This window comes from Lithobates pipiens, unplaced genomic scaffold (genome assembly GCF_037356315.1).
Source record: "Lithobates pipiens isolate NorthernLeopardFrog02 unplaced genomic scaffold, aLitPip1_a1.2 Scaffold_61, whole genome shotgun sequence".
NCBI classification, from domain to species: Eukaryota; Metazoa; Chordata; class Amphibia; order Anura; family Ranidae; genus Lithobates; species Lithobates pipiens.
The window spans coordinates 731,432-743,978 of record NW_027507883.1 but is presented as its reverse complement, the minus strand read 5'-3'; the positions used below and the strand labels follow the sequence as shown (position 1 = coordinate 743,978).

At 50.2% G+C, this 12,547-nt stretch overlaps 1 long non-coding RNA gene, 3 other non-coding genes and 23 pseudogenes across 4 annotated transcripts in view; 1 reads left to right on the top strand and 26 right to left on the bottom strand.

Annotated features, from left to right (window-relative positions):
- The window catches only part of LOC143958289 (uncharacterized), a 198,424-nt gene that overhangs the window by 74,151 nt on the left and 111,726 nt on the right, over positions 1-12,547 (bottom strand). The window lies entirely within an intron of this gene.
- LOC143958426 (5S ribosomal RNA) lies at positions 366-484 on the top strand (annotated as a pseudogene).
- Positions 828-947, bottom strand: LOC143958433 (5S ribosomal RNA; annotated as a pseudogene).
- LOC143958707 (5S ribosomal RNA) lies at positions 1,055-1,173 on the bottom strand (annotated as a pseudogene).
- Positions 3,081-3,209, bottom strand: LOC143958796 (5S ribosomal RNA; annotated as a pseudogene).
- LOC143958830 (5S ribosomal RNA) lies at positions 3,315-3,448 on the bottom strand (annotated as a pseudogene).
- Positions 3,559-3,677, bottom strand: LOC143958308 (5S ribosomal RNA; annotated as a pseudogene).
- LOC143958681 (5S ribosomal RNA) lies at positions 3,843-3,959 on the bottom strand (annotated as a pseudogene).
- Positions 4,295-4,413, bottom strand: LOC143958466 (5S ribosomal RNA; annotated as a pseudogene).
- On the bottom strand, positions 5,212-5,329 carry LOC143958767 (5S ribosomal RNA; annotated as a pseudogene).
- Positions 5,436-5,554, bottom strand: LOC143958324 (5S ribosomal RNA). Its single transcript, XR_013270127.1, has one exon. It is a non-coding gene; the product is annotated as a 5S ribosomal RNA (ribosomal RNA).
- LOC143958803 (5S ribosomal RNA) lies at positions 5,662-5,780 on the bottom strand (annotated as a pseudogene).
- On the bottom strand, positions 6,183-6,299 carry LOC143958541 (5S ribosomal RNA; annotated as a pseudogene).
- On the bottom strand, positions 6,635-6,753 carry LOC143958464 (5S ribosomal RNA; annotated as a pseudogene).
- On the bottom strand, positions 7,552-7,669 carry LOC143958615 (5S ribosomal RNA; annotated as a pseudogene).
- LOC143958313 (5S ribosomal RNA) lies at positions 7,776-7,894 on the bottom strand. Its single transcript, XR_013270126.1, has one exon. It is a non-coding gene; the product is annotated as a 5S ribosomal RNA (ribosomal RNA).
- LOC143958629 (5S ribosomal RNA) lies at positions 8,003-8,121 on the bottom strand (annotated as a pseudogene).
- On the bottom strand, positions 8,229-8,337 carry LOC143958791 (5S ribosomal RNA; annotated as a pseudogene).
- Positions 8,443-8,576, bottom strand: LOC143958829 (5S ribosomal RNA; annotated as a pseudogene).
- On the bottom strand, positions 8,688-8,806 carry LOC143958297 (5S ribosomal RNA; annotated as a pseudogene).
- LOC143958680 (5S ribosomal RNA) lies at positions 8,972-9,088 on the bottom strand (annotated as a pseudogene).
- LOC143958463 (5S ribosomal RNA) lies at positions 9,424-9,542 on the bottom strand (annotated as a pseudogene).
- LOC143958766 (5S ribosomal RNA) lies at positions 10,341-10,458 on the bottom strand (annotated as a pseudogene).
- On the bottom strand, positions 10,565-10,683 carry LOC143958783 (5S ribosomal RNA). Its single transcript, XR_013270141.1, has one exon. It is a non-coding gene; the product is annotated as a 5S ribosomal RNA (ribosomal RNA).
- LOC143958800 (5S ribosomal RNA) lies at positions 10,791-10,909 on the bottom strand (annotated as a pseudogene).
- Positions 11,312-11,428, bottom strand: LOC143958540 (5S ribosomal RNA; annotated as a pseudogene).
- Positions 11,764-11,882, bottom strand: LOC143958462 (5S ribosomal RNA; annotated as a pseudogene).

The window sequence follows — 12,547 nt, the reverse complement described above, 5'->3', positions numbered from 1 at the left end:
ACCGCTTGGGAATGCCAGGTGCCGTAGGCTTTATTTAATATGTTGTTGGCGTCGACAACCTGTTATATTTTTCTACTGATTTGCCGAAGTGACCATCTTGGCGTTTGTCAAGAGGGTTGAGAGTGGCCAGCAAGGTCGCCTACAGCCACATCCCCCTGAATGCTCTTGATCTTGTCTGATCTCGGATGCAAAGCAGGGTCGGGCCTGGTTAGTGCCTGGATGGAAGACAGCCTGGGAATAACAGGTGCCATAGGCTTTTTTGTAATATGTTGTTTGTGTAGACGACCAGTTTTTATTTTTCTGCTTGTTTGCCGAGGTGATCATCTTGACGTTTGTCAAGAGGGTTGAGAGTGGCCAGCAAGATTGCTTACAGCCACATCACCCTGAATGTGCCCGATCTCGTTTGATCTCGGATGCTAAGCATTGTCGGGCCTGGTTAGTACATGGATGGGAGACTGCCTGGGAATACCAGGTGCCGTAGGCTTTTTTTTAATATGTTGGCGACGAAGACCTTTTTTTTCTGCTTGTTTGCCGAGGTGACCATCTTGGCGTTTGTCAAGAGGGTTGAGAGTGGCCAGCAAGATCGCCTACGGCCACATCACCCTGAATGTGCCCGATCTCCTCTGATCTCGGATGCCAAGCAGGGTCGGGCCTGGTTAGTACCTGGATGGGAGAGATAAGATAAGATCGGGAGCATTCAGGGTGATGTGGCCATAGGCGATCTTGCTGGCCACTCTCAATCCTCTTGACAAATGCCAAGATGGTCACCTTGGCAAACAAGCAGAAAAATAAAACAGGTCATTGACGCCAACAACATATTAAAAAAAAGTCTACGGCACCTGGTATTCCCAGACGGTCTTCCATCCAGGTACTAACCAGGCGCCACCCTGCTTAGCATCTGAGATCAGACGAGATTGGGATGCATTCAGGGTGATGTGGCCGTAGGCGGTCTTGCTAGCCACTCTCAACCCTCTTGACAAACGCCAAGATGGTCACCTCAGCAAACAAGCAGAAAAATAAAACAGGTCGTAGACGCCAACAACATATTAAAAAAAGACTACGGCACCTGGTATTCCCAGGCTGTCTCCCATCCAGGCACTAACCAGGCCCGACCCTGCTTAGCATCCGAGATCAGACAAGATAAAGCACATTCAGGGTGATGTGGCCGTAGGCGACCTTGCTGGCCACTCTCAACCCTCTTGACAAACGCCAAGATGGTCACCTTGGCAAACAAGCAGAATTTTTTTTTTTACGGTAAGTATGAAACAATTTTCCGTTTTCCTGGTGCCACCATGGCAGCATACCTGTGATACAATAAATAGCTAAGACCAGGGTGGGTACTGCTTCAAAGAAAAAAAATTGTTTTTAAGGAAATGCGAGAGCGGCCTCAATCGCCCTTTCCCCAAATTCTACTGAAGTGAGTGCTCCTGGGTCATTTCTGTAATGGCGCATGACCATATTTGGCGACGTCCATGTGGCTGCTTTACAGGTCGTTTCCAATGATACACTTGCCCTTGCCGCCCACAGAGAAGAGACTGATCTCGTTAAATGGGCTTTAACCGCTGGAGGCTCCAACCCTCTCATGATGCGTTTGGGCGATGGGATTCGATGTGTTGGGGCGAAGCGATTCGATGTGCCGATGCCATTCGATGTGCTGATGCGATTCGATATGCTGGGGTGATGCAATGTGCTTTGGGAGATGCGATGTGCTTTGGGAGATGCGATGTGCTGGGGGAGATGCGATTCGATGTGCTGGGGGAGATGCGATTTGATGTGATGCCATGTGCTGGGGGCGATACGATGTGTTGTAGTGACACTTACCTGTCCAGCGCGCCCGCGATGTCGGCACCCGAAGCCGATCTCTAGATCGTCTATCGGGTGCTGCCGCCGCCATCTTGGGTATGGGAATCAGGAAATGGAGCCTTTCGGCTTCATTTCCTGGTTCCCTACTGCGCATGCGCGAGTCGCGCTGCGCAATAAGGACTGTCCCCGCTGCCTCTGGGATCTGTGTGTTTCCCAGCAGGCAGCGAGGCACTTGCGGAAAGGGGCGGGCACTTGCGGAAAGGGGCGTAATCTACGCCCCTTTCCGCAGAGAGCTATCCCGGAAGTGGGTGCAGATACCTGTACTGTACAGGTATCTGCACCCCCCTCCCCCCTGAAAGGTGCCAATTGTGGCGCCGGAGGGGGGGAGGGTTCCGATGAGCGGAAGGTCCACTTTAGGGTGGACCTCCGCTTTAAGACACTACAGATTAGGGAATATGCCAGGGACTTGTATCCTATTTGAGATCTTGACTTCAACCATAACAAAAACGCATCGCATAGATCTAGTTTTTCTGTCTTGTTATGCACATTTAGGGTGGTCATACATTATACAATCTCCTTAAAGCGGGAGTCCACCGTTTTTTTTTTTTTAAAGCCAGCAGCTACAAATACTGCAGCTGCTGACTTTTAAAATAGTGACACTTACCCGCCCAGCACGCCCGCGATGTCGTCACCCGAAGCCGATCTCTCGATCGTCTCTCGGGTGCTGCCGCCGCCATCTTAGGTATGGGAATCAGGAAGTGGAGCCTTTTGGCTTCATTTCCCGGTTCCCTACTGCGCATGCGCGAGTCGCGCTGCGCAATAAGGATGGTCCCCGCTGTCTCTGGGATCCGTGTGTTTCCCAGCAGGCAGCAGGGGACTTTCGGAAAGGGGCGTAGATTCTGCGGAAAGGGGCGTACCTTCTGCAGAATCTACGCCGGAAGTGGGTGCAGATACCTGTACTGTACAGGTACCTGCACCCCCCTCCCCCCTGAAAGGTGCCAATTGTGGCGCCGGAGGGGGGAGGATTCCAATGAGCGGATGGTCCATTTTAGGGTGGACCTCTGCTTTAAGACCCCTTTCACACTGAGGCAGTTTTCAGACATTTTAGCACTAGAAATGGCCTCTAAAAAGTGCCTGGAAACTGCCTCCCATTCTGTGCATTGTGTGTGCGATCTTACTGGCCACTCTCAACCCTCTTGACAAACGCTAAGATGGTCACCTCGGCAAACAAGCAGAAAATTAAAACTTCGTCGATGCCAACAACATATCAAAAAAAAAACCTACAGCACCTGGTATTCCCAGGCGGTCCCCCATCCAGGAACTAACCAGGCCTGACCCTGCTTAGCATCCGAGATCAGACGAGATAAGACAAGATCGGGAGCATTCATGGTGATGTGGCAATAGGCAAAATTGCTGGCCACTCGCAACCCTCTTGACAAACGCCAAGATGGTCACCTCAGCAAACAAGTAGAAAAATAAAACAGGTCGTCGACGCCAACATTTAAAAAAAAAGCCCACGGCACCTGGTATTCCCAGGCGGTCTCCCATTCCAGGTACAAACCAGGCCCGACCCTGGTTAGTCGACCTTGCTTAGCATCCGAGATCAGACAAGATCAGGCGCATTCAGGGCAATGTGACCGAAGGCGATCTTGCTGGCCACTCATAACCCTATTGAAAAACACCAAAATGGTCACCTCGGCAAAAAAGCAGACAAATAAAAGAGGTTATCGACGTCAACAACATATTAAAAAAAAAAGCCTACAGCTCCTGGTGTTCCCATGCGGTCTCCCATCCAGGTACTAACCAGGCCCGACCCTGCTTAACATCCGAGATCAGATGAGATCGGGCAAATTCAGGCTGATGTGGTCGTAGGTGATCTTTCTAGGCCACTCTCAACCCTTTTGACAAATGCCAAGATGGTCACCTCGGCAACCAAGCAGAAAAATAAAACAGGTCGTCGACGCCAACAACACATTAAAAAAAAGCCTACGGTACCAAGTATTCCCAGGCAGTCTCACATTCAGGTACTAAGCAGGCCCGACCTGGCACCTGGTATTCCCAGGCGGTCTTCCATCCAGGTACTAACCAGGCGCCACCCTGCTTAGCATCCTAGATCAGACGAGATCGGGCGCATTCAGGGTAATGTGGCCGTAGGCAATCTGGTTCGCCACTCTCGACCCTCTTGACAAACGCTAAGATGATCACCTCGGCAAACAAGCAGAAAAATAGACCAGGTCGTCGACGCCAACAACATATTTAAAAAAAGCCTACGCCACCCGGCATTCCCAGGCGGTCTCCCATCCAGGAGCTAACCAGGCCTGACCCTGCTTAGCATTCAAGATCAGACAAAATCGAGTGTATTCAGGGTGATCTGACCGTGGGAACTCTTGCTGGCCACTCTCAACCCTCTTGACAAACGCCAAGATGGTCACCTTGGCAAACAAGCAGAAAAATAAAACAGGTTGTCGATGCCAACAACATATTAAAAAGAAGCCTACGGCACCAGGTATTCCCAGGCGGTCTCCCATCCAGATAATAACCAGGCCCGACCCTGGTTAGCATGTGAGATCAGACGAGATTGGGTGCTTTCAGGGTGATGTGGCCATAGGCGATCTTGCTGGCCACACTCAACCCTCTTGACAAATGCCAAGATGGTCACCCCGGCAAACAAGCAGAAAAATATAACAGGTCGTCAACGCCAACAACATATTAAAAAGAAGCCTATGGCACCTGGTATATCCAAGGCAGTCTCCCATCCAGGTACTAACAAGGCCTGATCCTGCTTAACATCCGAGAACAGACGAGATCGGGCACATGCAGGGTGATGTGACCATAGGTGATCTTGCTGGCCCCTCTCAACCCTCTTGATAAACACCAAGATGGCCACCTCGGCAAACAAGTAGAAAAATAAAACGGGTCATCGACGGCAACAACATATTAAAAAAAAAAAGCCTATGGAACCCGGTATTCAGAGGCGGTCTCCCATCCAGGTATTAACCAGGCCCAACCCTGCTTATCATCCAAGAATAGACAAGATCAGGCGCATTCAGGGTTGTGTGGCCGTAGGTGATCTTGCTGGCCACTCTCAACCCTCTTGACAAATGCCAAGATGGTCACCTCGGCAAACAGAAAAATAAAACAGGTCGTCGACACCAAAAACATAAAAAAAAAGCCTACGGCACCTGGTATTCCCAGGGTGTCTCCCAGGCGGTCACCCATCCAGGTTATAACCAGGCACGACCCCGCTTAGCATCCAAGATCAGAAGAGATCGAGCGCATTCAGGGTGATGTGGCCGTAGGCGATCTTGCTGGCCACTCTCAACCCTCTTGACAAATGCCAAGATGGTCACCTCGGCAAACAAGCAGAGAGATAAAAAAGGTCGTCGACGCCAACAACATATAAAAAAAATCCTACGGCACCTGGTATTCCTAGGCGGAATCCCATCCAGGTACTAGCCAAGCCCGACCCTGCTTAGCATCCGAGATCAGACAAGATCGGGCGCATTCAGGGTGATGTACAGTAGGCGATCTTGCTGGACACTCTCAACTCTCTTGTCAAACGCCAAGATTGTCACCTCGGCAAACAATCAGAAAAATAAAACAGGTCGTCGACGCCAACATTTAAAAAAAAAAGCCCACGGCATCTGGTATTCCCAGGTGGTCTCCCATCCAGGTACTAACCAGGTCCGACCCTGCTTAGCATCCGAGATCAGATGAGATCGGGCGCATTCAGGGTGATATGGCCAAAGGCGAGCTTGCTCACCACTCTCAACCCTCTTGACAAACGCCAAGATGGTCACCTCGGCAAACAAACAGAAAAATAAAACAGGTCGTCAACGCCAACAACATATTAAAATAAGCCTACGGCACCCGGTATTCCCAGACGGTCTCTCATATAGGTACTAAAAAGGTCCGACCCTGCATAGCATCCGAGATCAGACGAGATCGGGCGCATTCAGGGTGATGTGGCGATAGGCAATCTTGCTGGATACTCTCAACCCTCTTGACAAACGCCAACATATTCACCTCGGTAAACAAGCAGAAAAAAAAAGGTCGTCAACGCCAAAAACATATTTTAAAAAAAGCCTACGGCACCTGGTATTCCCAGGGAGTCTCCCAGGAGGTATCCCATCCAGGTACTAACCAGGCACGACCCCCGTTTAGCATCGGAGATCAGAAGAGATCGAGCACATTCAGGGTGATGTGGCCGTAGGTGATCTTGCTGGCCACTCTCAACCCTCTTGACAAACGCCAAGATGGTCACCTCAGCAAACAAGCAGAAAAATATAACAGGTCGTCGATGCCAACAACACATTAAAAAAAAGCCTACGGTACCAAGTATTCCCAGGCAGTCTCACATTCAGGTACTAAGCAGGCCCGACCTGGCACCTGGTATTCCCAGGCGGTCTTCCATCCAGGTACTAACCAGGCGCCACCCTGCTTAGCATCCTAGATCAGACGAGATCGGGCGCATTCAGGGTGATGTGGCCGTAGGCAATCTGGTTCGCCACTCTCGACCCTCTTGACAAACGCTAAGATGATCACCTCGGCAAACAAGCAGAAAAATAGACCAGGTCGTCGAAGCCAACAACATATTTAAAGAAAGCCTACGCCACCCGGCATTCCTAGGCGGTCTCCCATCCAGGAGATAACCAGGCCTGACCCTGCTTAGCATTCAAGATCAGACAAAATCGAGTGTATTCAGGGTGATCTGACCGTGTGAACTCTTGATGGCCACTCTCAACCCTCTTGACAAACGCCAAGATGGTCACCTTGGCAAACAAGCAGAAAAATAAAACAGGTTGTCGATGCCAACAACATATTAAAAAGAAGCCTACGGCACCAGGTATTCCCAGGCGGTCTCCCATCCAGATAATAACCAGGCCCGACCCTGGTTAGCATGTGAGATCAGACGAGATTGGGTGCTTTCAGGGTGATGTGGCCATAGGCGATCTTGCTGGCCACACTCAACCCTCTTGACAAATGCCAAGATGGTCACCCCGGCAAACAAGCAGAAAAATATAACAGGTCGCCAACGCCAACAACATATTAAAAAGAAACCTATGGCACCTGGTATATCCAAGGCAGTCTCCCATCCAGGTACTAACAAGGCCTGATCCTGCTTAACATCCGAGAACAGACGAGATCGGGCACATGCAGGGTGATGTGACCATAGGTGATCTTGCTGGCCCCTCTCAACCCTCTTGATAAACACCAAGATGGCCACCTCGGCAAACAAGTAGAAAAATAAAACGGGTCATCGACGGCAACAACATATTAAAAAAAAAAAGCATATGGAACCCGGTATTCAGAGGCGGTCTCCCATCCAGGTGTTAACCAGGCCCAACCCTGCTTATCATCCAAGAATAGAAAAGATCAGGCGCATTCAGGGTTGTGTGGCCGTAGGTGATCTTGCTGGCCACTCTCAACCCTCTTGACAAATGCCAAGATGGTCACCTCGGCAAACAGAAAAATAAAACAGGTCGTCGACACCAAAAACATAAAAAAAAAGCCTACGGCACCTGGTATTCCCAGGGTGTCTCCCAGGCGGTCACCCATCCAGGTTATAACCAGGCACGACCCCGCTTAGCATCCAAGATCAGAAGAGATCGAGCGCATTCAGGGTGATGTGGCCGTAGGCGATCTTGCTGGCCACTCTCAACCCTCTTGACAAATGCCAAGATGGTCACCTCGGCAAACAAGCAGAGAGATAAAAAAGGTCGTTGACGCCAACAACAGATAAAAAAAAGCCTACGGCACCTGGTATTCCTAGGCGGAATCCCATCCAGGTACTAGCCAAGCCCGACCCTGCTTAGCATCCGAGATCAGACAAGATCGGGCGCATTCAGGGTGATGTACAGTAGGCGATCTTGCTGGACACTCTCAACTCTCTTGTCAAACGCCAAGATTGTCACCTTGGCAAACAATCAGAAAAATAAAACAGGTCGTCGACGCCAACATTTAAAAAAAAAAGCCCACGGCATCTGGTATTCCCAGGTGGTCTCCCATCCAGGTACTAACCAGGTCCGACCCTGCTTAGCATCCGAGATCAGATGAGATCGGGCGCATTCAGGGTGATATGGCCAAAGGCGAGCTTGCTCACCACTCTCAACCCTCTTGGCAAACGCCAAGATGGTCACCTCAGCAAACAAGCAGAAAAATATAACAGGTCGTCGATGCCAACAACATATTAAAAAAAAGCCTACGGCACCTGGTGTTCCCAGGCGGTGTCCCATCCAGGTACTAACCAGGCGCCACCCTGCTTAGCATCCAAGATCAGACGAGATTTGGCGCATTCGGGGTGATGTGGCCGTAGGCAATCTTGCTGGCCACTCTCAACCCTCTTGACAAGCGCCAAGATGGTCCCCTCTGCAAACAAGCAGAAAAACAGAACAGGTTGTCGACGCCAACAACATACTAAAAAAAACCTACAGCACCTGGTATTCCCAGGCGGTCTCCCATCCAGGTACTAACCAGGCCCGAACCTGCTTAGCATCCAAGATCAGGCGCATTCAGGGTGATGTGGCAGTAGGCAAAATTGCTGGCCACTCGCAACCCTCTTGACAAACGCCAAGATGGTCACCTCAGCAAACAAGTAGAAAAATAAAACAGGTCGTCGACGCCAACATTTAAAAAAAAAGCCCACGGCACCTGGTATTCCCAGGCGGTCTCCCATTCCAGGTACAAACCAGGCCCGACCCTGGTTAGTCGACCTTGCTTAGCATCCGAGATCAGACAAGATCAGGCGCATTCAGGGCAATGTGACCGAAGGCGATCTTGCTGGCCACTCATAACCCTATTGAAAAACACCAAAATGGTCACCTCGGCAAAAAAGCAGACAAATAAAAGAGGTTATCGACGTCAACAACATATTAAAAAAAAAAAGCCTACAGCTCCTGGTGTTCCCATGCGGTCTCCCATCCAGGTACTAACCAGGCCCGACCCTGCTTAACATCCGAGATCAGATGAGATCGGGCAAATTCAGGCTGATGTGGTCGTAGGTGATCTTTCTAGGCCACTCTCAACCCTTTTGACAAATGCCAAGATGGTCACCTCGGCAACCAAGCAGAAAAATAAAACAGGTCGTCGACGCCAACAACACATTAAAAAAAAGCCTACGGTACCAAGTATTCCCAGGCAGTCTCACATTCAGGTACTAAGCAGGCCCGACCTGGCACCTGGTATTCCCAGGCGGTCTTCCATCCAGGTACTAACCAGGCGCCACCCTGCTTAGCATCCTAGATCAGACGAGATCGGGCGCATTCAGGGTAATGTGGCCGTAGGCAATCTGGTTCGCCACTCTCGACCCTCTTGACAAACGCTAAGATGATCACCTCGGCAAACAAGCAGAAAAATAGACCAGGTCGTCGACGCCAACAACATATTTAAAAAAAGCCTACGCCACCCGGCATTCCCAGGCGGTCTCCCATCCAGGAGCTAACCAGGCCTGACCCTGCTTAGCATTCAAGATCAGACAAAATCGAGTGTATTCAGGGTGATCTGACCGTGGGAACTCTTGCTGGCCACTCTCAACCCTCTTGACAAACGCCAAGATGGTCACCTTGGCAAACAAGCAGAAAAATAAAACAGGTTGTCGATGCCAACAACATATTAAAAAGAAGCCTACGGCACCAGGTATTCCCAGGCGGTCTCCCATCCAGATAATAACCAGGCCCGACCCTGGTTAGCATGTGAGATCAGACGAGATTGGGTGCTTTCAGGGTGATGTGGCCATAGGCGATCTTGCTGGCCACACTCAACCCTCTTGACAAATGCCAAGATGGTCACCCCGGCAAACAAGCAGAAAAATATAACAGGTCGTCAACGCCAACAACATATTAAAAAGAAGCCTATGGCACCTGGTATATCCAAGGCAGTCTCCCATCCAGGTACTAACAAGGCCTGATCCTGCTTAACATCCGAGAACAGACGAGATCGGGCACATGCAGGGTGATGTGACCATAGGTGATCTTGCTGGCCCCTCTCAACCCTCTTGATAAACACCAAGATGGCCACCTCGGCAAACAAGTAGAAAAATAAAACGGGTCATCGACGGCAACAACATATTAAAAAAAAAAAGCCTATGGAACCCGGTATTCAGAGGCGGTCTCCCATCCAGGTATTAACCAGGCCCAACCCTGCTTATCATCCAAGAATAGACAAGATCAGGCGCATTCAGGGTTGTGTGGCCGTAGGTGATCTTGCTGGCCACTCTCAACCCTCTTGACAAATGCCAAGATGGTCACCTCGGCAAACAGAAAAATAAAACAGGTCGTCGACACCAAAAACATAAAAAAAAAGCCTACGGCACCTGGTATTCCCAGGGTGTCTCCCAGGCGGTCACCCATCCAGGTTATAACCAGGCACGACCCCGCTTAGCATCCAAGATCAGAAGAGATCGAGCGCATTCAGGGTGATGTGGCCGTAGGCGATCTTGCTGGCCACTCTCAACCCTCTTGACAAATGCCAAGATGGTCACCTCGGCAAACAAGCAGAGAGATAAAAAAGGTCGTCGACGCCAACAACATATAAAAAAAATCCTACGGCACCTGGTATTCCTAGGCGGAATCCCATCCAGGTACTAGCCAAGCCCGACCCTGCTTAGCATCCGAGATCAGACAAGATCGGGCGCATTCAGGGTGATGTACAGTAGGCGATCTTGCTGGACACTCTCAACTCTCTTGTCAAACGCCAAGATTGTCACCTCGGCAAACAATCAGAAAAATAAAACAGGTCGTCGACGCCAACATTTAAAAAAAAAAGCCCACGGCATCTGGTATTCCCAGGTGGTCTCCCATCCAGGTACTAACCAGGTCCGACCCTGCTTAGCATCCGAGATCAGATGAGATCGGGCGCATTCAGGGTGATATGGCCAAAGGCGAGCTTGCTCACCACTCTCAACCCTCTTGACAAACGCCAAGATGGTCACCTCGGCAAACAAACAGAAAAATAAAACAGGTCGTCAACGCCAACAACATATTAAAATAAGCCTACGGCACCCGGTATTCCCAGACGGTCTCTCATATAGGTACTAAAAAGGTCCGACCCTGCATAGCATCCGAGATCAGACGAGATCGGGCGCATTCAGGGTGATGTGGCGATAGGCAATCTTGCTGGATACTCTCAACCCTCTTGACAAACGCCAACATATTCACCTCGGTAAACAAGCAGAAAAAAAAAGGTCGTCAACGCCAAAAACATATTTTAAAAAAAGCCTACGGCACCTGGTATTCCCAGGGAGTCTCCCAGGAGGTATCCCATCCAGGTACTAACCAGGCACGACCCCCGTTTAGCATCGGAGATCAGAAGAGATCGAGCACATTCAGGGTGATGTGGCCGTAGGTGATCTTGCTGGCCACTCTCAACCCTCTTGACAAACGCCAAGATGGTCACCTCAGCAAACAAGCAGAAAAATATAACAGGTCGTCGATGCCAACAACACATTAAAAAAAAGCCTACGGTACCAAGTATTCCCAGGCAGTCTCACATTCAGGTACTAAGCAGGCCCGACCTGGCACCTGGTATTCCCAGGCGGTCTTCCATCCAGGTACTAACCAGGCGCCACCCTGCTTAGCATCCTAGATCAGACGAGATCGGGCGCATTCAGGGTGATGTGGCCGTAGGCAATCTGGTTCGCCACTCTCGACCCTCTTGACAAACGCTAAGATGATCACCTCGGCAAACAAGCAGAAAAATAGACCAGGTCGTCGAAGCCAACAACATATTTAAAGAAAGCCTACGCCACCCGGCATTCCTAGGCGGTCTCCCATCCAGGAGCTAACCAGGCCTGACCCTGCTTAGCATTCAAGATCAGACAAAATCGAGTGTATTCAGGGTGATCTGACCGTGTGAACTCTTGATGGCCACTCTCAACCCTCTTGACAAACGCCAAGATGGTCACCTTGGCAAACAAGCAGAAAAATAAAACAGGTTGTCGATGCCAACAACATATTAAAAAGAAGCCTACGGCACCAGGTATTCCCAGGCGGTCTCCCATCCAGATAATAACCAGGCCCGACCCTGGTTAGCATGTGAGATCAGACGAGATTGGGTGCTTTCAGGGTGATGTGGCCATAGGCGATCTTGCTGGCCACACTCAACCCTCTTGACAAATGCCAAGATGGTCACCCCGGCAAACAAGCAGAAAAATATAACAGGTCGCCAACGCCAACAACATATTAAAAAGAAACCTATGGCACCTGGTATATCCAAGGCAGTCTCCCATCCAGGTACTAACAAGGCCTGATCCTGCTTAACATCCGAGAACAGACGAGATCGGGCACATGCAGGGTGATGTGACCATAGGTGATCTTGCTGGCCCCTCTCAACCCTCTTGATAAACACCAAGATGGCCACCTCGGCAAACAAGTAGAAAAATAAAACGGGTCATCGACGGCAACAACATATTAAAAAAAAAAAGCATATGGAACCCGGTATTCAGAGGCGGTCTCCCATCCAGGTGTTAACCAGGCCCAACCCTGCTTATCATCCAAGAATAGAAAAGATCAGGCGCATTCAGGGTTGTGTGGCCGTAGGTGATCTTGCTGGCCACTCTCAACCCTCTTGACAAATGCCAAGATGGTCACCTCGGCAAACAGAAAAATAAAACAGGTCGTCGACACCAAAAACATAAAAAAAAAGCCTACGGCACCTGGTATTCCCAGGGTGTCTCCCAGGCGGTCACCCATCCAGGTTATAACCAGGCACGACCCCGCTTAGCATCCAAGATCAGAAGAGATCGAGC